This window comes from Dunckerocampus dactyliophorus, chromosome 7, assembly GCF_027744805.1.
Source record: "Dunckerocampus dactyliophorus isolate RoL2022-P2 chromosome 7, RoL_Ddac_1.1, whole genome shotgun sequence".
NCBI classification, from domain to species: domain Eukaryota; kingdom Metazoa; phylum Chordata; class Actinopteri; order Syngnathiformes; family Syngnathidae; genus Dunckerocampus; species Dunckerocampus dactyliophorus.
The window spans coordinates 16,297,188-16,322,458 of record NC_072825.1 but is presented as its reverse complement, the minus strand read 5'-3'; the positions used below and the strand labels follow the sequence as shown (position 1 = coordinate 16,322,458).

The window sequence follows — 25,271 nt, the reverse complement described above, 5'->3', positions numbered from 1 at the left end:
CCGAAGTCAGCTGGGATAGGCTCCAGCATACCTGCGGTCTGCGGCTCTGGCAGTCGCTGAGGCAAAAACTCAGACATGGGAGGAGTTCGGAGAAGCCATGGAGAACGACTTCGAAGAGATTCTGGACCACCATTCGGCATCTCAGGATGGGGAAGCAGTGCACCGTCAACACCGTGTATGGTGGGGATGGTGTTCTGCTGACCTCGACTCGGGATGTTGTGGATCGGTGGAAAGAATACTTTGAAGACCTCCTCAATCCCACCAACACGTCTTCCTATGAGGAAGCAGAGCCTGGGGACTCCACAGTGGGCTCTCCTATCTCTGGGGTTGAGGTTGCTGAGGTTGTCAAAAAGCTCCTCGGTGGCAGGGCCCCGGGGGTGGATGAGATCCGCCCGGAGTTCCTTAAGGCCATGGATGCTGTAGGCATGTCTTGGTTGACAACTCTGCAGCATCGTGTGGACATCGGGGGCAGTACCTCTGAATTGGCAGACCGGGGTGGTGGATCCCCTTTTTAAAAAGGGTGACCGGAGGGTGTGTTCCAACTATCGTGGAATCACACTCCTCGGCCTCCATGGTAAAGGTCTATTCGGGGGTTCTGGAGAGAAGGATCCGCCGGATAGTTGAATTTCAGATTCAGGAGGAGCAGTGTAGTTTTCGTCCTGGTCGTGGAACTGTGGACCAGCTCTACACTCTCAGCAGGGTCCTTGATGGTGCATGGGAGTTTGCCCAACCAGTCTACATGTATTTTGTGGACTTGGAGAAGGCATTCGACCGTGTTCCTCGAGGAATTCTGTGGGAAATACTCCGGGAGTATGGGGTATCGGACCAGCTAATTCAAGCTGTTCCTTCCCTGTATGAACGGTGTCAGAGTTTGGTTCGCATTGCCGGCAGTAAGTCGGACCCGATTCCAGTGAAGGTTGGACTCCGCCAGGGCTGCCCTTTGTCACCAATTCTGTTCATTATTTTTATGGACAGAATTTCTAGGCGCAGCCAGGGCGTTGAGGGGTTCCGGTTTGGTGGCTGCAGGATTGAGTCTACTTTTTGCAGATGATGTGGTCCTGCTGGCTTCATCGAGCCGTGAACTTCAACTGTCACTGGATCGGTTCGGAGCCGAGTGTGAAGCGACCGGGATGAGAATCAGCACCTCCAAGTCCGAGTCAGAGTCCGAGTCCGAGTCCATGGTTCTCGCGCGGAAAAGGGTGGAATGCCATCTCCAGGTCGGGGATGAGATCCTGCCCCAAGTGGAGGAGTTTAGGTACCTTGTGGTTTTGTTCACGGATGCTCAGATTGAAGTTTGACATTTCCGCCATCTTCTGGTGTAAAGTATTAACTACAGGAGGCACCATAGCAGAAAATTCAGCAGTGGTGCGACTTAGGCGCTTAAAGGGCTATATCGGCTTTCATTTCAGAGAAAAAAGTGATACCGACATTACATTTTTATGCCAGTATCGTAGGGCCAATATTATCGAACATCTCTAATACCCCACTGAAACACTGTTCAACACGGAGTGATTGTTTAGTTAAGTATGCTAATTGTGATACTGAATACAGCTTGGAGATTGTACAGTAGCTGCTGTGCTGTTTGTACAAAACTAATGTTTATCTTTTCTTATATACAGGGTCAGGCAAAATGATCTGACACATATGTTTGCGATGGGTTTTGGGCATGTACTTTACTGGGCATGTTTTTACTCTTTGTAATCATTTCTACCTATAATGACATGCCCCCTCAATCATGCCACCTGGAGAGTTCAAGTTTTTAAAGTGTCAACATGCACCTTTTTTAGTGCCCATAGTTCAATTTGCATCATGAGGGATTGATGTAACAATTTAAACAATATGCTTTACATATTTTTTCCATATTTATGGTTTAGTGTCCTTCCAACAGTTTGACATTATACAGTTTCAATGACTAAAACGCTACTGTAACAAAATAAAAATCAGATGGTTAGTTTTCCATAATTTAGCCAACTAGTGAAAGTTCTGATTGCATGCAGACTCGTTTTTTTTTTGCATGTAATCTTGTTCAGAACCATTCCACACTATTCCTCTGCTTTTCATGCCCAGATTTGTGATCTAATATGGACATGATCTCACCAGAGACCCCAGCAGCCTAGTGAGCCCACCAATAAATGATTTCACTCTCATTTATGTAGTCACAGCTCCAGAATATACAGTAGAGGGATGTTGTTTAGTGTGGTGGTGTTAAGGGCTTGTGTGTTTGTATGTACATCAAAGGGGCAAGTTGGCAGAGCATATGCATGTGGATTATAGTAGTCTGGTCTGGACCAAAACATCCAGGGCCAAATTTTAGTATAAGGTATTCAGACGATGCGTTCAAAGACGATGTAAAGGAGATGTAGTACAGTCAAACCTGTCTATAGCGGCCACTAAAGGGAAACGGCAAAAGTGGCTGCTATAGGCAGGTGGCCGTTTTTGACAGGTTGGTGGCCATTTTGAATTTGTGCACGCACATATTAACATGTCTGTGATTAGAAGCTTGTTGTGTTTGCAGATACATATAATTATACTGTTACATGTTGACCAGTAGAGGGCACTGCGGGACTGCGGATAAAAGTTGTAAAGAACTACTAGGTTAATAAACCGCTGTTAATGAAGCGATTCCCCACAACAAGCGGCATTACAGTATTGACCAGTGCACATTGTCTCACACCAGGAAATAAACAGTGTCAATGTCTGCAACAAGCTCCAAAGAAGACGGCTTTTTTAATGTCGAACAACTGACAGTTTGTGTGGAACTTGTGAATGATTGTGACTGAGCTAGGACTCAGTAATTAAAGTCTACACACGACGGCTTCATTGATTAAAAAACAAAACTTTTTCGTGCATGAAGCTTCTGTTTGAGTCGGCATTTTGGCCGCTATATGCGGTCAGATATTGACCAAGGGATACAAAATGGGTGGCCGCTGGCCGCGTTAGACAGGTGACCGCTATACACGGGGTCTATAACACGCAAATGTTCTGCAGGGGATTTTTCAGTGGCCGCTATAGGCAGGTGGCCATTCTATACAGGTGGCCGCTAAGACAGGTTTGACTGTATTCTACATTGTCACTAGGTGTCAGCAATGTTGTCATATGTAGAGTCATATGCACCGGATCATATGTACAGTATATAGCAACACAAGCGCATGAGTCTTATTTATGTCTTAAATGGCTCACTTCCTGTTGTTATGTCTACCATGCTGGGTAATATGAGTGTAAAGGTGACTATAGTTATATTTTTTCATGTCTCGAGGGCTTTAATAAAGTTTAAAAAAAACATATTTAGAAGGTCGTAAACAGGTTTTCTATGCTGTAACTACGAAAATATTTAATTTATAAATAAGAAATCCTACTTTGTGGAAATTCTTTTATCACAGTCGGTTTTGGAACCAATTAACCGCAATAAACGAGGGATTACTATATATTAGGGGTGTAACGATTCACATGGATGTATTGAACCGTTTCGGTTCTGCATGTTCGGTTCAGTCCACTCCCGTACCGTTTCGGTATTTTATGCTATTTTTGTCATTAAATTTATTACTAGAGTGATCTAAGCGCTTCACGCAGAACTAAATTCCTGGTCACGTTTCCGCACGGACGCCTCTGAGTGTCGGACACTACTGACTGAGGAGGAGGAATGCTAGTAGCTTGCAGGGGTGACAAAAGGCATCATGGCAAATGCAAGCGAGAAGTCTTCCAATCTCACTACGGTCTCCTGTTTGGGAACACTTTGGCTTCCCTGTTAAAAATTACAGATGCACAAAGGCAAGTGGACAAATCCAAAGTTGTGTGTCGACATTGTTCCACAGATATCGGGTATGCTGCAGGAAACACGTCTAACATGTTAGTGCCCCTAAAGCGGTATCATCCGGCAGTGAACATTGCATCTACAAGAAAGAAAACCAGCTTACTGCAAACACCGATAACGTCAGCATATAAACAACCTCTAGCAAGCAACTCTGACCGGGCCAAAGGAGTTACATATGGTATTGGAGTTTTTATAGCCACGAGATTACATCCATATTCAGTTATTGAGAGCGCTGGCTTTAAGTACAGTCATGGAAAAAAAGTTACCAAACAAACGTACCTTTAGTTGTACCAGACATTACAATGGATGAATAAACTCAAGAAACAAGGGTGGTCTAAATTGTTTTTTCCATGACTGTATATGATTAAAGTTCTTGAACCTCGCTACGAAATACCATCACGTCCTCACTTCAGCCAGAAAGTTATACCAGCACGTCAACGAGCCATCACGTGTCCGCTATTTCACTTCCGACAGATTGTTGGACTTCACTTCAACAGACAGCTATTTAACTGTCTATTACATTTCGCCACAATGTTTAAATACAACAGTTGATTTTATTATTATTTTTCTATTTAAAAAAATAACTCAGAGTCTAATTTATTTGAAATATCATCCAAATGGGCTTCTTTTATTTATTTAAAAAAAGTTATTTGCATTTTTTTTTTTTAAATAAAAGCATTTTAATTCATTTTTTTCTTCCTTTTTTATACCGAAAATTAACTGAACCAAGCACTTCAAGAAACTGAACCGAACTGAAATTACATTTAAGTTTACCGTTAAACCTCTACTGTACATCCTATATATACATACTGCATATATATGTGCTATATAGCCTGGGCACAAAGCCTCACCCCCTGTTTTTAAAACCCTAGCGACGCCCCTGGTAAGTGTGATGGACAACAACGTATTTCTGTTTCCATTATTTCCATTGATGTAAATGTCAAGTTGTAAAATACAGTATAACGTGTTCCGTGGCGCTGAAGTAGCACGTAAGGACTGGACATTTGCCCCATCCTCACCTCCCCTCTATCAGTTGCTCAAGGCTCTGTCATTTTCTCTTACTATATGCTAATGGCTCTCAAATTGTATGACTATACTGCAATCTTGATAGAGTGGTTCCAACTTCCATACCATCATGAAAATTAGACCATCCCTCAGAGGATAATATGGACACACTGCCACCTTTCGTCCTATTGATATTTTCTTTCAGATGTAGGGCTCTCTTGAATCTACAGTGTTGAATTGTACAATCTAAAACAATTCAGTTGAACGCCACAACCAAATGTACCAATGTAACACAACATAACACATTCATTACGTAAAGCAGAAACATAAAGCTTTTGTAGGGCTAGTCATACCATGAAGGGACTGAGTTGAGCATATTTCCCATCATTTTAGCTTTAAACTGAAGCTTTTCACCAACAGAGCTATGAATGTGTGTGTTACATTGACTGTGATGAGTCAGTTCTGCAAAAAAAATGTTCACAATGTTAAGGACAGTGCAAACAAAATGGGGAAAAAACTTGCTTGATAAAACTACAATTAGGGGTGTTGTATTAAATGCTGTTTGAATTAATTAGCAAAATACAAAGTTCAGTTGCTGTGTGAGGCACTTTCACAAATGAGTTGAATGACATGACATTCATTCTATGATCTATGATCAAATGTTTACTCCAGTGGGATTTTAAATGACAGAGCAGATGTATTATTTGATCCGGGATTAGTGGTGCTGATGCATCATCTTATAATAGATATATTCTACTTCTTTCAATATGTACATAGATGATGATTTTTTAAATTGTATTTAGACTTCTAAGTAGGCAGGCAATTGTGGACTAAAGACAATTTAGAATCTCTTACGGAATACGTTATGATGATATACAGTAGATCATCTGTGCCTGGAAATCAACAAGTGGGAGATGAACATATTTTTGTGAGAGAGACAACAGATTGGGGGTTGGCTTGGATTCTGTACAGTATATGTTTTTCCTTCTATTAAAATGTAGAGGGGAACGTAGAATGCTTCCACTGAATTAATATTGTCTGATGCATTTACCTGTGCCCTGCGATTGGCTGGCGACCAGTCCAGGGTGTACCCGCCTGTCGCCCGAAGTCAGCTGGGACAGGCTCCAGCATGCCCCCGCGACCCTAATGAGGAAGAAGCGGTATAGAAAATGGATGGATGGATGATGCATTTACACTGCAGCACATTATGCAATTTCAGTCAAATCTATTATTAAAAGTCATCATAATAATAAGTGCTATTTAGCATCAAATGTTTTACGATCAACTCCCTTGTGGCACTACAGTATAAACATGGATCATTATTTTTGATATGTAAAGCATTACATTGACATTTCACATACACTCTTGGAGCTCTTTCCATTTCCCTGTGGTACAGTGAAAGTATCAATAATGCAGAACACGTCATTTCTCAGATCTCCTTTTGGATGAGGCAACCAAATTTAGCAATGCAAAGGTTGGGTCCTTCTGGGCCCAGAAGAGCTTGACCATAAAAATGATCATTTTGGTTTGGAACGGTAAAGGGGAAAAAGAAGAGCTGGACCGATTAGAGTGAGAAGAGAGGCGGGTGTGTGTGCAGTCGTCCTTTCCGTGTGTTGACAGACTGCAGTGAGACAGTCTTTATTACTCTTCTCCCCTTTGATGGGGTAGAAGGATATGGATCTTTTGTTTTAGCACATTATCCTTCCTGAATCTAAGATTAAACTGCAAGGGGAAAAAAAAGTATGATGCAACAGGAATACAACCAGCGTGCACATTGATTGTAGGAGAGTGAGGAAATTCCATTACAATGCCATTTAAAAGCGTCTGCTCTGAACGGAGTATTTTCCTGTTGCCTAATTAGCAAATGGTAGCAATCAAGGCCTTCTATCATGTGATTAGCCTTTAAAAGAGCAAGTAGGGCTTGTCGTGGTGGATGAATAACTGAGTGAAGTTAACACAGGTGCTAACTAAAACACGCCATTTTGTCAAAAAGCAAAATGGGAAAAATTAAAAGCATAAAATTTATGTGGAGAAGCACGTACTGAACAGAGAATGAAATGAAATATTTATGGAGAGCCATGTCATGTTTGTTTTCACCTTCACCAAGTGCAAAAGCAAGAGGTACTGTTTTGATCACCATTATTTATTTGCCAGCAGAATGACTTAAAAAGTACATAACTGATTTCCATTGTGGAGGGAACACGTGCCTGTCAACAGCCCTGTTTACCCATGTTTGGGTAAACAATGCAGGAAGAGGAATTTTTGTGGTCTTCTCGCCATTTGAGTCACAATGGAGCATGCCCCAACCCCAGAATACAAATGGAGTCCCATACGCTGAATCCTAATGTCTTACATGCTTCTCCATGAACCCAAACAAATCCTGTAAAATAATCCGTAGCAATGGGAACTCCGGCTCTTTGAACAAAGACACTAAAAAGACTCCGAAGTGGATCCTCAGATTTTTTTTTGCTGACATTAATTTATTACCAGAAAACACAAAATATTTCCAAATACAGTTTAAAATACAAAAACTCAATGAGAAGAAAATATTGGTGATTATACAATATGTATATTTATAAACGTTTTAACTAGGGGTGTCAAATTAAAGCATTAATTGTGATTAATTACTTAGTCATGCTCAATGCGTTTTAATCATGTTTACCTAATTTTTTATTTAAAATATTTACATTTTTAATCTGTACACAAGTTGCCTTTTCATCAAAATGAGGTTTTATGAAAGCCCTGGATGTCGCGTGTCTAGTTTTGCTTACAACGCCATGTTGGCAAGCCAAGCAGCAGCTGAAATGAATGGCACCATCGTCATCTTCAAGCTTCCTCAATTTACTGCTCATTTTAATCACACGGATATTGAGCAATGCAACACTAAACTTAATAGGTTAAACATGACCGACCTGTGTAATGCACCTGGCACGATTTTTACATTTACCGAGTTGACAAAAACAAAGGACAAATTTCCCTGCCTGCAGTATCTGGACACATAAAACTACCGTAATTTCCGGATTATAGAGGGCACCGGTATATAAGCCGCACCCATAACATTTCAAGAAAAATAAAGGTTTGTACATAGGCCGCACCTCTCTATAAGCCGCAGTTGTCCATGTCGTAACATTGGATATTCAGTACACAGAAAGATGTTACACAGAGAGATGTTTATGACTTTTGATTAAATAAACAGAACAGTGCCTGTAACATGGCTAGCCTACCAGAAAAGTCATGCATCGCCGTCCTCCTCTTCAGAACTAAAACGACTAAAGTCCTCTTTTTCAGCATCACAATTGAACAGCCTTATAATTCCTTTGTCACACACTTTGTCAGCCTCTCTCTCTTTCATTGTCTCTCTGTGTTACTTTTGTCTCGGTTCATTAACCGTTTATCTTAAGCTAAAGCTCTTCATCACGCAGTAATCCAGCCTTTCGAAATCAGTTGGTGATAGTGGACATTTGGCGGTCCGAATAGTCCAACCACAAGCTGTTATAATTCTACACTTAAAACTTACTTAAGATGTGTCAGAGATCGCTGCATAAGACTTCAAAATGTGATATTAACTTTCACTTCACTACTTCTTGAAGCTGTGCTCTAAGCATCATGGGACATGTAGTTTTTAACCATAAATTAAGTTAACCATTAAATTAATTTAAGCATAAATTAGCAAATTAGTACAAGCTGCAGGGTTCATAGCACGAGAAAAAAGTGTGGCTTATACACATGAAATAATGGTACTCGGGATGTCCCAATCCGATCTTCAGGTTCGGCTGCCGATCCACTGTATTATGCAGATCGGATAATGTCGGCTTCCGCCACAAGATCGGACCGATCTGGTTGCCATATCACATTCATAATTCCGAGCCACACTCCAACATAGGTAGGTGCAGTATTGCGCCTCAAAGGTGGTTGCCACTCGACTCCCGCAACACACAAGAAGAAGAAAACGCAGTGCACCGTGGTGAATTTAGTTTCACGTTGGACGTCAGATATTCGGCTTCGTAGCTACAGCGGTAGACCCCCTGACTGTTCCCAGACTGCTGTGTCAATGTGTGGGGAGCTCGAATGCAGTGGTGGCCAATGGTGGTCGTGGCCACCCCATTAATTTATGATTTATTAGCTCATGATATTCATATGAATATGTACCGTAAATACCTGTGTAAACACCTGTGTATAAGCCGCACACACACTAAATTTAGTCCACGTCATAAAATATAATTATGGTGTGCACAAGTCCATGAGGACCAGGCAGCTCTACATTGGACAGGAGCCAATCATGAGCTATGAAAAGACAACGAGCTTGTCAACGCATTGCGGGTCATTACTCAATATTTTAACAGTCTGAGTCATAGTGTCATCTTACAAACGACACTAAACTCATCACAGAGCAACATAACACTCAAAAGGTATATGTAAAAATATACAAACAGGTACCAATACAAGTTAAAAATGAAAAAAAAGTGAACTTTAAAGTTTTTCCATGATGCATTGCATCTGAGCAAATCATTTCATTGGAGGACAAGCGGCATAGAAAATGGATAGATAGATGACGCTGCAATGCTGCCTCTGTACACCAGGAGTGAGCCAGAGGAGCCCAGAAGGAGGTTGACATCATTGCAGTGCCCAGGCACCAATGAATGCCTTGCTCAGACTCAATGCATAATGGGAAAACGTTGATACACCTTTTGAGTGTTAAGTTGCTGTGTGATGAGTTTAGTGTTCTTTGTAAGATGACACCGTGATTCAGACTGTTATATTGAGTGGCACGGTATTTGTAGTAGTAGTAGTAGTAGTAGTAGTAGTAGTAGAGTTCTGAGTAAACGAGATGCCACGAGATTAGAACTTAGCCGTACCGCCGTATAAGCCGCAGGGTTCAAAGTTTAAGAAAAAAGTAGTGGCTTATCCACCGGAAATTACAGTACTTCTAGTGTGTTACGTGCTAAGATAGCACAGCCAGTTGAAATCCACACTAAAGTACACAGTACTGCATTATGGGATGCACAACTCAACAAGGGGTGCACAGCCCAGCAAAACAGTCTTTAAGAATTGTTTTGTAGAAGCTGTACAGACAATAAAAAACATTCCCATTTGTGGGAATATTTTCCACTTTTTTACTTTTACTCCACTATTAAACCAATATTGGTAACATATGCTAGCTGCTGGTGGTGTTCTTATATTTTTCGGTTTCAAAATGTTTTTATTTGGAGAGAGTTGCATACTGTCCCTTTAATATGTTTTGGATGCGTTAGGTTAGGATGTATGTTGGGCTCATTGAAGCGCTATATTGCTCTAAGTGTAAATGACAGCACATGTCAGTCCTGTGATTGACTATTGATCAGCCATGGTTGTTCCCCACCTCTCACCCTATGTCAGCTGGGATGGTCTTCAGCTTCCCTGTGGCCCTGAACAGGATAAGTGGTATGAAAAAGGATGGATTGTTGGAAGGGAGGCAGAGCAAATCATGTTGCTTCAGGCTTTGTGTATCTACATTGGACTTTCCATTACAGCGCTCAATTGTGGACAACAGTGTGAGGTTTTAATGCTGCTATATCCCACAAATAAAATGTAGGATATATACAGGGATCATAATGAAAATGGCCCCATGAATGCATGACAATAATGAGATTTGTAATGAAAATTCAAAGTGACCCTGATGGAAATGTATCATCCAACATATTTGGAGATGCTGTGAGCCAATAACCAGTAAAGCCAAGTGTTTCATCAAATCCATTTTGTGTACTGCTGTGCCCAGAGCAGTACGTTGCCGCTGGCTGAAGGGATGGGTGCTTTTGAACAAGACTCTCGATAACAATTTTTCCCTGAATTGGATTTAGACTTGGCGTTTGCAACGCTCCTGTCTGCGAAAATGTGTTGATGTTGGAGTTGAACTGAACCATGACGGGTGTGGGGGTGGGGATGGGCGTTAAAAAATTTGAAAGGAGGCCTAGTCGCTGCTGGAAGGGAACAAATGGTCAGGTTATAATGTATGATGGGCTGTACTGTAGAGGAGAGTGCTAACATCAGTGGCTGGCTGAAGTGGGGCTGCCATTTCTAGCCTGTATATGTCTGACAGCTTGGATGCTACGATACATAATGCAGCATGTGAAATCTTAAATGAGCAGGGTTAGTAAGGTCATGCTCTTACATACAGCAAAGTTTCAGTTCACCTCAGATCCGCTCATCTAAAGCATTCAGTTCTAAAACATTTAAGGTTTTAATAAAAAATGACATTATCTTAACTTTTAAAGAAAAAACTGACAACCAACAGTGTTAAATTGTGCATGGGAGTGAATGTGTGAGTGTGTGCTTGGTTGTCGATATACAGCATGTCCTGTGATTGACTCGCAAGGATAACGACAAGCGGTAGAAAATAGGTGTGTCTCAGAATAATTGACTATTCGATTCAAAGGAGTCTCATTCAGCTATCAATCTCTCCGTTGGATCGTATGAAAATGTCTTGTAATCAAGATTGTACCATTCCGACTGCATGCGTGTGCCTGCGGCATCTACTGAGCATACATTTTTACATAGAATGCCTAGCTTATTTTGATAAATGAAGAAATAAATGAAAAATTGAAAATGACGTTTGTGTTTCAACAGAAGACCTTTACTTAGTACTCGCTAATGAAATCACACACTACAGTTGCGCAATTCAAAGGCACTGAGGTGAGCACTGGGACGACCGTCAACATCGACAGACTTACTGGCTCATCATGGCTACTAAATAATCATCCAAAGCGTGGATGTATTTTGAAAAGGTTAAAGACAACCCCAACAAAGTGAAGTGCAACTTGTGTCAGCCCTGGTAGAAAACTTATGAGTCTGGTTGCATTTTGCAGTGCTACATTATACTGTACACCTGTTAAGAACGGGGTAGTGGTTCTTTTAGAGTTGGGACACCATGGAAAGATTCCGGTCAGAGAAGCATTTAATCATCTTTATTATGCAGGTGGATGGGCTCTTTTAGGAATGTACTGTATATGTGTGTTTGTCCAAAGGAGTGGATTTTGTCCAAAGAGGTGAGTGTGTCCAAAGGGTTGTGTGTGTGTGGTCTAAACAATAGGAACACATGCAATTACAAACAATGCCAAGTAAAGCAGCCCAATAACATATGATACAAATAAATGCATGCACAGTAAACATATCCAGTCATCCTAAGTGATAAACACAAGTGAGAGCAAACATACTCGGCAGTGAGCCCGGTTAGCAAACAAGTACAAGCACATGGCTCAGAAGTGCACTCTTAATCACAACACAATCAAACAAAGTAGCTTTCATTTAGCTCCCAACACAGCTTACATCATGAACAGCAAACACTCCCAATGCACAACCTAATCATCAAACTCACCTGGTTGAGTCACACAACGCACACAAATGATGGCCACTTCTTACTCCACGTGGGAAGCAGGATCAAACTAGCAAAACTTGTACCAGTGCTCAGCTAGCGCTTTTCTAAGAAGGTTGCATTCAGGTGCATCACGTACCTCGTCAGGCACAAGTTGCTGCTGCTTTCATCGACACTTGGAAATCACAGGGAACACCCCAAACATGCACATGCAGCCCAAATCACGTGATATTTACAAAAGAACCACTTGTTGCTCATAACAGTAAGACAATGGGGGGGTATACGGCGAAAGTGGCTCAACCGATCCAGGCTTTGTGCTCAAGATGCAACTCCTAACCAAAACTTAACATCCGCAATCAGACTTAATTGGTCCCGTGACTCTGGTTATCAACTTACTTTGTCACTTTTTCTATTTCCACTGAAAAGTGAAGCGATCTCAGCCAGTGTATTTTACAAAAATGACTGCTAAAAGCAACACTGTCGCTGCCAATACAGAGAGGGAGGGTGGACTGCTGGCATGCCCATGCAGCGTGTGAATGCATAAGTTAATACAGTTTATTATAAAAACTATACCCCACTAGTCTTTTATCATCAAATAAATGATTCAAATAGAGGAAACAATTAATAAAGAGTTGTTTGACTAATGTTGGATGCACACGCATATACACACATGGCCATAGTGTTCTCTTTCTCCTTCCCATCTCCTTCAGAGCTCAACAACAGAAGGTGTTTTATTGAACGGAGCTCTGGGGTGGGAACATATTCCATCATTTCAAAATGAAACAGGTCTCATTTATCTCGCGCCGACTCTTGTCTCCGTTCTCAGCCCTAACGCACTTCTTTAGTCTCTCTTTGTTTGTCTTATTATTTCTCTTTTTTCTTTCTCTCCCCCCGTGTTAGATTTCCTCTCTTATTTTCCCTTTTTGATGGGGCAGGTAATTTTCTGCGCAGCCTCCTCTGGGCAAACGAGATGACCCAGTGTTTCTTAATTACCTCTACACTCCTCTATTCTTCTGCCATTATTCTATTAGAATCTACAACATAATAATCATCAGGTTGGAAATTGGATGTAATAGCTTGGAGCAGAATGCAGTATGAACAAGGAAGCAGAGGGCAATTAAATGACTTTGGTTCCCCTCAGCAATTCTGTCAAATGATGTTAAAAAGATGGCCACAAACGGTAGAAGTATTAATGCTTTTCAAAGAAAGTGGAGGTGATTCTTTTACATAGGAATTGGGTATCCCATGATAAAGGGCAATGGGACTTGCCAGATAAACATTTCATGTTTATTTTACCTACATCGAGTGCAGCCTGGGAGCTAATTGAGTTTATATGTTCTCTGTTTTGGAACGATAAAAGTCATTTTCTGTTGCTATAGTGGATAGTAGGAGTAAGCAGTCATTTAGCAGTAATTTTTTGTAAAATACACTGGCTGAGATCGCTTCACTTTTCAGTGTAAATAGAAAAAGTGACAAAGTAAGTTGATAACCAGACTCACGGGACCAATTAAGTCTGATTGCGGATGTTAAGTTTTGGTTAGGAGTTGCATCTTGAGCACAATGATAAAAGTCATTTTCTGTTGCTATAGTGGATAGTAGGAGTAAGATGGTGCAAATACATATGTGCATTGACTTGGGCTGTCTTCGACGAAGCATTTTCATCGTCAAATCTGATTCGTTAGATTTTGTCCGCAGTCGACTAATGGTCGAATGTTGGGTTTTTGTTTGTTTGGGGTTTTTTTTTAGCACACAGCTAATTGGGATCCATACAAATAAACTGATCTCATTTGCAAATGTTTCCCCTAAGACGCTCAGATAAACAAATAAACATGGTTGGTGTACAACAGCAGTACCTTCTATTTATTGAGTGGCACAGAAAGCAAGATGAACAAAACCAAAACAGTCACTTTCAGCAAGTGGACATATCACACGTCACAAAAGTACACATAAAACAGGAACAACATGGCTTGAAAAAAACAACTTGCCAAAACTGTGTTGGCAGCCTAATTTACAGATTAAAATCGACATTCAAATTAATTTGGTGTAACAGCGTTACCTGTTTTAAATGACACACCATGTGGGTTGCGCTTTACTTTCTTAGGGTCCATTTTAACCTTTTCAAAATACTTCCACACTTCGGATGATCTTTTTTTAGTGGAATTATGACCCAATAAGTCTGTCGATGCTGAAGATCGTCCTAGCCCTCACCTCCGCTCCTTTGGTTTGTGTAATTGCAGCGGGTGATTTTATTCATGACTAGTTAGTATACCTGTTGTTGCTTTGCCAAGTACTTGCTCTGCAGGACGTGGACACAAATGTTTGTCTCTTCATATGCTCTTTACCTGGGAAGTGAGACTTTATGCAGTGTCTTCAAGCATTTACAAATAACCAAGTTAATTGGCCAAGCTGTGGCAAGGAACTTTGATTTGTCTGCTGCACTTTGCTGCACTTTCCCAAGTTAACCACTCAGTTTCAGCTCTTCAACCTTGCCCCTTTTGCGATTCTCCAGGAGAACTAGGACAGCACGTCTGGGATCATTTGTCTGCCAGAATATCTGTCTGGAAGACACCTTGCTGAGCCAGGGTTATCACCATGTTGGTACGCTGTCGTGGCAGCAGATGCAACTTCTTCTGGGTAACTATTTTTAGTTTGCCTCTTCCCTGTTTTGTTATATTTTTCTGACACAGTAAAGAAAAGAGCTGGTTCCTAAAAACTGAGTACAGGGCCACATTTACATACATTAATTGACAGCTATCAAATATGCTGTAAACTCGAGAAACAAAGCCAACTATTGCTTAACTTCCTGAGACCTAGAGCTCTTGTTTCGTATGCATTTAATTACAGTAAGTTAGGCTTTCTGTTTGTGTTTATTGAACTGTAGTCTGTCTCTAGAGTGTAACATCTAAGACTGAACACAATCGGTTTGAGATGTTGGTAGACATGGACCCCGAAAACGTCTGCAATTTAGGGATGCCCTAAATTTATTCCGAGTACCCTTAAAAATACTACTCCTGATAATGTAGTTCATTTATGATGGCAAGACATTCATTCATCGTTGTATCATCTGCATATTTTAATGAGTCTTTTTATTTATTTTTTTTTAAACAAGTAAGATTATCAGTACATAAGTCCTGCTGCTTGTTCAATCATTGGACAGCCACACTTGTCCATTATTATAGACGCACCATGACTGTGATGTCCCCCAGTGCATGTGGAATTTATACATTGCTGTTGTAACTTCAGGCAGCTCTCTAAGCTACACTGTCAATGAAGAAGAGGGTGAGTGAAACTTGAAAAAAATCTGTTTATTTATCTATGATGGCAGTATGAACAAAATGTTTTATTTAGTGAGTACTTTTATTTTGTTATTGTTTTTTTTCAAACTTTTTGTGGTGTCATGAGCGCTTTAAGTCCCTGGTTTGCATGTTTAAGTCTTTGTAAGGTGAGGTGAGGTCAGGTGAGGACTGCAGGCAGGCCAGTCTAATAGCTGCACTCTTCTGAAATAAAGCCATGCTACAGTAACACATGCAGAATGTGGCTTGGCAACAGAAAGCTGGGACAAGTTGGGACGCCCCTGAGAAATATGTCATCTGGATGGCAGCATATGTTGTGGTAAAACCTTTCAGCATTAATGGTGCCATCACAGATGTGCAAGTAACATATGATGCCATGGGCACAAACATCCTGCCCACCGCCACCCCCTTCACACCCCCACCTCATACCACCACAGATGCTTCTTTTTCAACGTCACACTGGTAACAATCTGGATGGTGCTTTTCCTCCTTAACCCAGAGGACACATCCTCACAACACAATGCGGACTCATCAAAAACCGTTTGATTCTCTGAATTCACACAATCTGCTCGAGAAATGAGTTGTTCATGTGTGGCTTTGACTTTACATGGAATGTCATGTCCCACATGGCAGGTGGACTTTAGTTTTGGTTTTGCCGTGTTTCCTGTTTTGTTCCACTTTCTGTTTTGCACCATGGGCGGTGGCTGATGGCCGCACCTGTTTCTCATAAGTAATCAGTACCACTATTTAGGTTGTGTTGTGCCTTTTGTTTGTTGCAAGCTCATTTTCTTCTTCTTGGTTGCTCTTCATGCCCTTTGACTACACACCTCACCATGTGAGTCATTTGGATTTCTGAACTGAACATTGTTTACTCGTGCCCTGGACCTTTTTCTAAGTACTAGCTATGCCTTGTGCATTTCCTTTTTGCTTTGCTCAAATAAAGATCCTTTTTGACTGCACCTGAACATCATCATCATTGCATTCCGGGGTAGCGCACGTTGCTCATACAGCAAATCGTAACATGGAGAACTCTAAATGTTTGTTGATTTGCAAAAGTACTGATTTACCTAATAGGGATGTCCCGATCCACATTTTTTGGCTTCCGATCCAATCTTTTTTATAGTCTTGCCGATCCTATCCGGTACCGATCAATTTTTTTTAATAATAAGCTTTTGTTACAAATGTGAATTTGTGGAATTTAATATGTTTATGAAAATAGCGCTTCAAAGCATTAAAAATAAAGTATTATTGAATTTACTTTTTTGTTACACAGCATGAATATTATTAATATTAATATCCAAACAATATTGTTTGGATTTTGTAACAAACTTCTGTGAGTCAGGTCCCTAATCCAATAAAAGATACATCCAATCAAAAAGTCCATCCAATAAAGGATCAAATTGGAAAAAATGGGCATGCTAAATACTTTTAGGGTAGGATTAATCATTTGGCATGGTTATACATCAATTTGTGGTGTGATTTAGAATATATTACATTTTTTTAACAAACTCTCTTAGGCGCAATCGTCATTTATTGGCGGTCCCGAGGGTAAACAACCAGCGGTTAGAGCAGCACTTCCAGCAGTGGCAGAGCCAGAAATGTTTCATTGGGGTGGCCAAGGTGAGACCATTACTCACATAGGGGTGGCATTACGTTGATACCTGAAATGTCTAGATGGCCAGTGGGGTTGCCGGAGAGTGACCAAGGGTGGCCACAGCCATAATTGGCTACCACATAGCTCCGCCACTGCGTATGAGCTCACCACACAATGGCACAGCAGTCCGGGCACAGTGAGAGGGAACTATTGCTGTAGCTACAAAGCCGAATGTCCAACGTCCAACTAACTTCACCACGGTACACCGCGGACATGTCTGCATGGTGGGGTTGCGTTTTCTTCTTCTTGTGGATGGCGGGAGTCGAGTGGCAACCAGCTTTCGGGCGCATTACTGCACCTACCATGTTGGAGTATGGCTCAGAGTTACGTACATGATACGGCAACCGGATCGGCATCAACAGCAGAGAACAGAAAGAAAAAATACTAACGGGAGTTTTTTCTTAACAGTCATTTTTGCTTCTCAGTCCAGTCTTATGGTCTTTGTCACTGATTGATCCTATATATTGCTCATGTCATCCATTTCTCCTTGAACTTAGGCTCCCACAATCACAGGGAGTATGCAAACTTTTCCATTGTGTCAATTTCCTCTACAATCAGACTCCATTGATCCTGTGTAAGGCGGTTCTCCTTTGCCCAGTTCCTCATAATAACTTGTTTCTCCTGCTGTTAGATCTTTACCAGCATAGTTGATGTTGCACCCCCAAGGTTTACCAGCAATGTCTGAAAGTGGCAAATATTACCACATTCAATCACACACATGCATGCTTGGTCTTTTTGTGCATCTTTACTCATCTCACTGCCTTAATTTGACACATACTACTACTATTACCTTATTAATACTAATATTAGCCTCAGTATCATGATTTGTTATTAGTATTATAGCCGTTGTTGATTAAAGTAGTTCACTTCTAAGCACTAACAGGCTAAAATGTTATTGCAGTTGCTGCCAATGACGTGCGGTGAGGTCTGTGGTTGTTTTTTTTATGGTTTTTATGTTAATTTTATGTTACTGCCTCATAGCAGTGGATATGGACAGAGGGGTACAAGTCACGTGTGTCATGTGTGTCACGTGTTCAAGATTCAAGAGAGTTTTATTGTCATGTGCATAGTAAAACAGCAGTTATACCATGCAATGAAAATCTTATTCTGTTCATTCTCCCAAGAAAGAAAGAAAACAAATGAAAGAATAAGAACATAAGAAACAAACACATAAACATATATACCAATAAATTAAGCAACAACAACAGAAGAGACATTAATACAAGTAAATAATACAAATAAATAAATAAATAAATAAAGTGCTATGACTGTGTGCGTGTGTTGCGTGCGGCGTGTGCGAGTGCTTCGTTGAGGAGCCTGATGGCCTGTGGGTAAAAGCTGTTTGCCAGTCTTGTGGTCCTGGACTTCAAACTCCTGTAGCGTCTGCCTGACGGTAGGAGTGTGAATAATGAGTGTTGTGGATGTGTGCTGTCCTTGATGAGGTTGTGTGTTCTGCGTAGGACTCTAGATGTATAAATGTCTTGCAGTGAGGGGAGGGCTGCCCCAACAATGTTCTGTGAGGTCTTGATCACCCGCTGGAGTGCCTTCCTATCACGTGTTGTACAGTTACCGTACCAAACAGTGATGGAGGCGGTAAGGACACTTTCGATAGTGCATCTGTAGAAGCAACTCAGGATTGTGGTGGGCATGCCAAATTTCCTCAGTCTTCTCAGGAAGTACAGTCTCCTTTGGGATTTCTTCATAATTTGTTGGGTGTTGTGAGACCAGGTGAGGTTCTCGCTGATGTGTGTGCCAAGGAACTTGAAGGTTTTCACCCTCTCCACCTCAGTCTCATCAATAAACAAGGGTTTATGCGGCTCCTTTTCCCTTGTTCTTGGGTCAATGATCATCTCTTTAGTCTTATCTGTATTGAGAAGGAGATTATTATCACGACACCAAGCTATGAGGTCCGCCACCTCTCTTCTGTATGATGTTTCTGTTATGTTATGTTTTATGTTTTATGTTACCAGTTTTATGTTAATACCAGTGCGGTCAGGGGAGGCAGGTGAGGCAGAGCCTCACTTGTCATGATGAAAATGTTTTTTTAGAAACCATCTATCCATTTTCTATGCCACTTGTCCTCATTAGGGTCACGGGGGTATCCCAGCTGACTTTGGGCGAGTTGCAGAGTACATCCTGGACTGGTCACCAGCCAATCACAGGGCACATAGAGACAAACGATCAGTCACACTCACGTTCATCCGGCCCATACCCATACTCATTCTTCATATAACCGCTGCTATTCTGTCACATTTTCTTTCTTTCCTTTTTGACGGCCCCCTCTTGAACCATGTACTGTTTGGTGGTTTTAAAATAAAAACCGCTGTACAACGTTAACAGGAGGTGTACAGCAGACTACTACATTCTCTTCACGTACGTTTCCCAAATAGTGTATATGACTCTACAAGACGTAGGGATCTTATAACCAAGTAATGTAAGTTTCAGTAATGTATTGTATAACATTTTCCAAAACTGTGTTCTATTTGAATGATCTGCATCCATTACTCCATATTCCCTTTAACAGGGTATATTTTTGTGCAGTTGTTTACTCTTGACCTAGGGTGTGTATTAGATTCTTCCAAGAGAACTCTGAATTGGTGGCTGTATGATGTAGTTTCAACATGTTTAGCCATTCTTCATCTGTGATTTGTATCTTAAATTCCCATTAGAGTCCCATTTTCCTTTACGTATTTAGTTTGAGTGTCTATTTGATATCGGTGTTTTTAAATAAGCCAGATATGATTGTAATTTCAGTAGCTTTGAGATTAGTTTTATATGGCTTTGTCTTTCTAAAAGCTCAAGAGTCCTTCTCAAGAGGTAACAATACTGCACTGAACTAATGTGTGGCATGTTAAAGAGGCAAAGTAGTTGAAATAAGGGACAGAGGGAAAGTGAGAGACACAGAATCATAAAGTCAGGAAAAACGCAAAGATAGTATGAAGGAGAGGATGGGCGACGTGAAAGAAAGCCCGCAGGAGAAGAAGCAATAGCAGAATTTCAACACCTGCTCTCACGGCATTGTTCCTGCACCTTGACCTCTACTGCACCTTCATGGAAGTCTCACAAGACCTGACAGACACAGCTCAAGGCTGTTGTAATTCACTTAGGAGCTGCCAGATAAAAGAGCAAAGGCAAAGTCAATGGGGAATTCATCTCACAGCATTTTTATATTATTTGTAGTCACAGTGGAGCAGATAAAAAAACACTTGTGTCCACAGTTGATAGAGAAACAGAGCAAAACTATTTTGTAGGGCAGCATGGTGACACATACTGTATACTTTGCCTCACAGCAGAGTTTGCGGTTTGAATCTCTTGGTTGTAGCTCTCTGTGTGGGTTTATTCGGGTACTTAGTACCTACTCTTAGCTTCGTTGGAGTCTCTAAATTGTCCACGGGTGTGACTAGTGTAAATGGTTGTTTGTCTATAGCAGGGGTCGGCAACCCACAGCTCCGGAGCCACACACGGCCGCACCTATGAGCGTGAACCGGGTAAGTGGTAGAATATCAAAGACTTATGAATGAATTAGTTTGCAATAGATTCCCAACCGGAAATTACACATAAATGGCCATTTCCTCTTACTTCAGCTCAGAGAAGCAAACACTGCACACATCTAGCACAGAACGGACACTCTAGCCGACTATTAACAGGAACTTTCCCTCTTTGCTTTTGACAGGAACAAGCACACATCCAGTGAGCGTCTGTCAGAAAGAGCCAGTCTCAACCTCTCATAGAAGCAGCAAATGCTTCAATGTACAGAGAGAATCTATGAAATAAATCTCCTCTGTAAATAGCTCCCAGCCTCTGGAAGACAGATTATTGCTCAGATCAAAAGAGGATATTTTGCGAGACACAACAGCACCTTAAATATTCTTGTTAGTCTCACGCCGTTAGGACAAGCTTACGTTTTGCTCCTGAAAGCTCAGTACGCCAGACAAAGGCTCACATTGATTCTGGGCCAACATAGAACATGACAGTATTTTGATTGTTTTAAGTCTAAACCAGGAAGATACAATTGGAAAAAAAAAATGTGCTGCTCTCTGGTTTCACAGCCTGGTGCTCTGACAGCGTGTAAATGAAAATGGATGGTTGGAAGAGCCAATTAAAAAAAAAAAATACAATTAGCTGGTTGAAAGCATCTGACACCTGTCAGGGGTTACTTGTAAATGACTTTGATTTGAGTATGCATAAACACATCATGGGATGTCTGCTGCAGTGATGTGCAGTGATCATTATAAAAGAGAACATGCTACCGGCATTCCCTTTATGACGGTCTTCTGCCAACGCTCACATAACTGGCGTCACACAGTGACAAAACACATCATTCAGTCTTTGGCACCTACATGGTGCCATAGCTGGTGGGGGCTTATAAACACAAGCAATACACTTAGTTGCATGTAATATTCTGTTGAGGCCTTTTTTATTTCTTATTGCCCCGATGTCTGTGGTGAAAACAAACACTCTGAATCTCTGCACTGCATCTGCAATAGCGTTATCTAACTTGATGACGCAAGCAAACCGTGCAACCAAAAACTAATAATTAGCGTGTTTGAAAAGATTTTAGACTCGTCTGGCAATTTTAATTAGATGTTGCTTTAATGGCTTTCATTTACATGCCAGTGAGATTGTAGATTACGACGCTATCTGCCTCGTCAATCTAACAGAAGAGGTGGATGTGGAGGATCGTGGTAGTTAACCAGCCAGAGTCATCTGTATGCGCCGCTTTGGGCTATAGATGATAAGTATCGTAAACTTTGCGGATGTACAGAGGGACAATACAATTACATTAAGGGAGTGCACTGCCTGGAAAATTAGCCAGCTTGTGTTGTTACTGGTTTGATCATCCATCCAGTCAGACATATGTACTGTAAATATGGATATAAAAAGGACAGAGTACGCTGCAGGAAGACTAGTGCATGATGGCCCACCACTCTATCGATGCTGATAAAATGACAAAGAACGGAAGGGGAGTGGGCGGAGGGGGAGTGTTTTGGCACAATGGTGACCTCAGTGTGAGCTCTTGTTCAGTATAATTGAAGTGAAGTGGACATACGAGGTTTGTAAAAAAGAGGTAGGTGCCATCTAATGAGTCATCTACATGAGAGACTGCAGCAGTGCTCCTGCTTGTGTTTGACTCCAAGAGGTGGGTGTCCGCTTCTGATTTCTTATCTAAAACAGAGCCCCTATATTGAATCTGCATCGTGTCAAAGAGCACAAAAGCATGCGTCTCAAGCGGCTATCTTCGTCTTCTAATTAGGGATGGAAATTTCGGCTCTTTTTGGAGAACCGGTCCTTTTGGCTCGGCTCACTAAAAAGATCCAGTTGTTTTGGCTCCCAAGTGGGTCCTCATTATTTATTTATTTATTTTAATTAATTTATTACCAAATTATGTGTATTGTGTAAAGTGAATTACTAACGTAAAAAATACATGATATCAAATGTTTATTTAAATCTCAATGAACAGCCACAAAAATGTATTGTAATATAATATTACATTACAAAATACAAAACAAACATCCATCTCAATAGACAAATTAGGTCAAAATAGGCCAAATCTCTCCATGCAAATTTCTCACAAACAAATCGAGCACCACAGCGTGTTTAACCCCGCCCCTCCCCCTTTTCAGTGTGGACACAGACATGCCGCCACACATCATGACCAATGACATTCACCTTTAACTGGCAAAAAAGCCGAGGAAAAAACTAATCGGCTCCCAATTGGCTCCCAACGATGCAAACCGGCTCCTGTCTTTCATTTTAAAGAGCCGGCTCTTCAAGCCGATTCATTCGCGCCCGACACATCGCTACTTCTAATGCAGCTGGGCTAGAAACCCTCAAACAAGTCAATCTCTCTCTGAAGATCCCAAATTGCAGGTTAATAAATCGTGGGTCTATCATTCCGCACGGCATCATGATGGAGGCCTGCTCTTCTCCTGCAACAAACCTGAGATGAGAGTGTACCCACCTTTGACCCCCTATCCCCTCAGCAACCAACGGCACAGAATGATCCATTCTCAGCCTAGTGTGAATACACATGGCCTCATCTTTAACCATCATGATTCACCTCTCAAACTAGTCCAACGCGCACCCTCTCTGGAGGCAACCTCTGACCTTAATAGGAAAGGAAATGACACTCCAGTGTGTAATCTCAGCAGGATGCTTGTAGCACACCAGCTGCAGCAAGAACAACATTTGTTCTTTGTGAATGTGTTTGTGCACCAGCACAAAGCTGTGGTACACTGAAGTTCCACCACAATCTGTTCTGTGACCTTCAGTTTGGATTTTAAAACACTATTTGGTTGGAATATATTCAGTCCAAAGTTAGATTTATATTCAGTCCATTATAAAACCTTCCTTCACTGAACAGGCAATGTTTTAGTAACGTTTTAAAAACACATAAATCCACCTATAGGTGTTCAACACCACCGGAGAATACCGTCTTACTTGATGGTAACTTTCAGTGAATATTCTTCTCCTCTTACCACTGTTGTTCTTTGAAAGAAAGTGTTGCAAAAAGCCAAAGGAAAAGCAAAAACACATAGTTAATCCCTGCGATTGGCTGGCGACCAGTCCAGGGTGTACCCCGCCTGTCGCCCGAAGTCAGCTGGGATAGGCTCCAGCATGCCCCCGCAACCCTAATGAGGATGAAGCGGTATAGAAAATGGATGGATGGACATAGTTAATCCTTTTTTGCAAGTGGCTCTTCAGCCTTCGACCAAGGATTTTCATAGTCAAATCTGATTCGTTAGATTTTGTCCATAGTTGAATATTTACCTTTTTTTTTTTTAAGAGCACAGCTAATGGAGATCTCGACAAACATATCATTTGCAACTTCCATGTCGGCAAGTGGGCATATCACACTTCAGAAAAGTGCACATCGGAACATGGCTTGAAACACATTAATTACGTTTGAGAAGAGTTTGAAATATCTGACTCACCGCAAGTCCCTAAATACATCTAGACTGCGATCTGACTGCGGACTGGATGAGCGAGGGAAGGGGGATGGGGCCAGTGTGTGCCGTGCGTTACCCCCCACAGTCAGCTATCCTTTTTTATTCATTCAATCATTCATTCCTTCGGAAAATAAAAGAAATGCCTCTCTCTGCAACGACAATCGAGGAAAGGAACAATGTTTTCAATGTAGGCCTACACATGCACTTCTGTTAGTTGAATTCTGTTGTTGTAACAGGTAGCATTTCAAAAAGATTACAACTTTTAAGAGTTTATAAGCTGTGTAATGTTTTGCGACTTAAGACTATCAAAACGGCTGATGGCTGGCTTGATGGTAAAGCTTCCCGACCTCTGGTGTATAAACACTCCGTATACGCTCACCTTGAGCTCATGGCGTGCTGGTAGTATACAAAGAAGAGCAAAGAAACCACAAACAACAATGCTGGGTTGTGGGCGGTTGCACAATCTGGGGTGCATGCAAAGTTTCAAAGCAGTAGTAGTATGAGTAGTGTTTGTCATGTTAAAAAATATCTATTCCCATTTAAGTCCCTGTCACTTGCTGGACTGTGACAATATCTGATGTTGTCTGTTATAGTCACTACTACTTTTCTTGATACTATCTTGCCTACTGGTGTTGACTTTTGTTATTATCTCTTTAGCAATTGTCTCTTTTAACGCTGTGCTCTCACTTCTGTCTGTCGCCTGTTGTACCACATGCTGTCTGGGGGCATATATTTTCAACACAAACTACACAGGAGAAGTATACCAGACTTTCCTGTCACAGAGCAAATGTTTTCTGGCACTATAAGACATACAGATCACTTCTTTTTTTTTTTTGTACCGCTTTCCATTTGTGTTAGCTGTCGCTTCGACTCTTTCCTCTTCTGTTCACAGTCTGAATCGTAGTGCCGCTCACTTCCGGGATCATGCGAGGTATCGGGTGACAACAGCAAAGAAGGAGTGCATGCTAAAACATGGTTTAAATCTAAATGTCATTTTAAGTGGCATCCCAAAAATCAGTCTACATAAGATGGAAATGTGATGCCAGGGGGATGCTGGATAATCGGGAGGGTTGTTGGTGCTTGACGTAAAAGGTAGATATTGGCCTAGTTGACTGTTATAAGGGTTACCTATTTGATTGAATTATGACTTTGATGATTGGCTGGGATGAAACACATGGTTGAAATGGCCTATAGGGTATGTTAAACTCAT

The 25,271-nt window shown here is 41.3% G+C and overlaps 1 long non-coding RNA gene across 1 annotated transcript in view; it reads right to left on the bottom strand.

Annotated features, from left to right (window-relative positions):
- Positions 1-5,884: 5,884 nt before the first annotated feature.
- LOC129184968 (uncharacterized) overlaps positions 5,885-25,271 on the bottom strand; it is a 77,047-nt gene continuing 57,660 nt past the window's right edge. The window contains exon 3 of the long non-coding RNA XR_008572017.1: positions 5,885-5,959. This is a non-coding gene — a long non-coding RNA (uncharacterized LOC129184968). The remainder of the gene's footprint in view (positions 5,960-25,271) is intronic.